Raw genomic sequence first — 2,536 nt, forward strand, 5'->3', positions numbered from 1 at the left:
CAAGTCTTTTCAAGTAAACCGGTTCAAGCCCAATTCAAGTCCCAGGTCATTGGTGTAAAAGTCCAAGTCAAGTCACAAGTCTTAGAACATTTTTTCAAGTCAAGTCTAAAGTCATAAAATTAATGACTCGAGTCTGACTCGAGTCCAAGTCATGTGACTCGAGTCTGACTCGAGTCCAAGTCATGTGACTCGAGTCCACACCTCTGCTTAAGAACATAATGAGCTCAGTGCACTGATGTGACCTGACAGTGTGAAACTAAAGCCTTTTTTAAAGTATGCAGCAGGCTGAAAAGCCGTCTATTTGAATAAGATATAATCTTCATAGCCTGCGACACGTTTCTTACATGTTACGATGAATCTGACTGAACTGATCACTACAGAAGAGTTGTGTCAGAAATAGCTGAGCCAACAAAGGCACAAGTGGAGTGTTGGACCCACTCTCAGTGACAGTAAATGCATTTCTCTGTGCCGATCTCTGAAATCTTATCGGTTTTTAAACTAAACTGCTAACTGAGGTGAGCTTATTGTAAAGCAGATATTGATTAGCAGATGATCAATAGTCTGAACAGGCTGAGTCAAAAACAGAGAAAACTGCTGTTCTGGCAAAATGTAAAAAAAAAATATTAAATTTGAATGCAGTTGATCAGAGTAATCGCATCACTAACCAGCCGACTTCTGAGTGATGTTTGTGTTTGTCTCGTTGGTGGCACCTTTGTCCGATGTTTCTCCACACTGGCTCGAACTTACAGGCTCTGCAGTTTGAGGTTCACGTTGGAATGAGTCTGTAGAAATAAACAAGTTCATGCTTCTGTGTTTTTCATAAATGTTATCATTTAACTTCCAACTTTTCCACCAAAAACAAGCCAGCCTTCTTAAAGGTTCTCATTCAAATACGTTTTCACTCCTTTACTTCGCTTGCCTGTAGGACCCCTTTCAGTTGACCTTTGAGTATCACTCAAATGTGTTGTTTGCACAGCTGGCCCAGGTGTTGGTGTGTCACGGCTGTTGGGGCCGCTCTGGTCCACGGTTTCTCCACACTTGCTACGGGTACTGGGACTCAGAACTGTGGTGTACGGTCCACAGCAATCTGAGTCAAACACACAAAAAACACACAACTTTATGTTTCTGTCCTTTTACAGACTGATCATATTGTCACATTATTTTTAATTTACAGTATGTAGGTTCAAATTTAACTGTGTATAACCTTAATAGCATAACCACCAGTCAGTCTAACTCTATTGTTGTACCACCTTTCATGATGGTACGACAGGACAGATGGAAACTGTTGTTTCCCTTTATGAACAAATCAGATAATTACTCAAAACTTAAATAACTAGATTAGATTAACTAGTTTAGATTTTAGTCTTATTTAGCATTTACCCTTTATTAGTCACAGTACAAACAGGAAGTATGAGGAAGACTGACACACTTAAATGATGCCTGGGAGCTGAATTTGCTTTCATTCTCTCTCAGTAAATGTGTTTATTGCTTATGTGAATGACTGTTTATACTCCAAACTAAATGGTTTTGGGTGTCACTGTGGTTTAGGTTTCCATCTAACAAGCAGAGACAGATTCTGGAAATATCCACTGTCCTGTCTGTGAAAAAATAAAAAACAAACAAACAACAAATAAACAAAAAAAACCTAGAAAATAAGAACATTTATGGTTCTGTACTTTTACAGACTGCACACACACACACACACACACACACACAACCTTGCATGCAGACAGTAAATATTTTTACTGTTAGCATGGCGTGCTTCTGTCATGGACATCAGTGCATGGGCCCAGGATCACAGCTCACAGAGCCGTGCACAAACGCAGGTTAAAGCTCCATCGTGGAAAGAATAAGCCACGTGTAATCATGATCTAAACCACCGCTCTGGAAAACTGTTCTGAGGTCAGACAAATCCAAATGTAAAATGATTGTTGGAAAACAAGGATTAAAGAGGGGAGAGACCATCAGTTCAGAAGTCTGCATCTCTAACAGTGCGGTGTTGCATCTATTCACATACCAGAGTCCAGAGTGTTACACGACACACAGAGAAAATGCAAAAACAATAACATGAAATCAGTATTTTTGCACCCTGCAGAATGTTATTAACGTCATTTCTTTTTAAACGTACCTCTCTGACATGTTCCGATGGCGCCGATCGTGAGTAACGTTCCCACAGCTCCAATCAGAATTCCAAGCACAACACTCCAGCCATGAACACTGATCTGATCTGACACTTTGCATTCCTCAAATATTTTCTCTGAAACACATGAAAAACAGCAAGGTTATAAACGTCATACTGTATCCAAAAATACTTTTATTTAAATATAGAAAAACTAATAATAAAACACCAATTTAAACCCAACAAAGAAGAGAAATCTCACCGGGCACATAGATCTCTGCTTTAGTCTGGTGGTGGATGTCCTCCTGCCTGGCTACGCAAACAAACAGGTTAGTTGTTGTCCTGCTAACGGTGGATCTCAGGGAGACGTAGTAGCGTCCTCGCTTTTCAGAGACCTGTGGCTCCTCGGCAGGGAGA

At 40.2% G+C, this 2,536-nt stretch overlaps 1 protein-coding gene and 1 long non-coding RNA gene across 2 annotated transcripts in view; one reads left to right on the forward strand and one right to left on the reverse strand.

Annotated features, from left to right (window-relative positions):
- The window catches only part of LOC102203274 (uncharacterized), a 5,933-nt gene extending 3,403 nt beyond the window's left edge, over nt 1–2,530 (reverse strand). The window contains exons 1-2 of the long non-coding RNA XR_311943.1: nt 2,382–2,530; nt 2,129–2,257 (exon numbers count right to left, since the gene is read on the reverse strand). This is a non-coding gene — a long non-coding RNA (uncharacterized LOC102203274). The remainder of the gene's footprint in view (nt 1–2,128; nt 2,258–2,381) is intronic.
- The window catches only part of LOC102207162 (dedicator of cytokinesis protein 3-like), a 248,678-nt gene that overhangs the window by 188,676 nt on the left and 57,466 nt on the right, over nt 1–2,536 (forward strand). The window lies entirely within an intron of this gene.

Source organism: Pundamilia nyererei, unplaced genomic scaffold (assembly GCF_000239375.1).
Source record: "Pundamilia nyererei isolate P.nyererei 1_Seehausen unplaced genomic scaffold, PunNye1.0 scaffold00105, whole genome shotgun sequence".
In the NCBI taxonomy this organism is placed as follows: Eukaryota; Metazoa; Chordata; class Actinopteri; order Cichliformes; family Cichlidae; genus Pundamilia; species Pundamilia nyererei.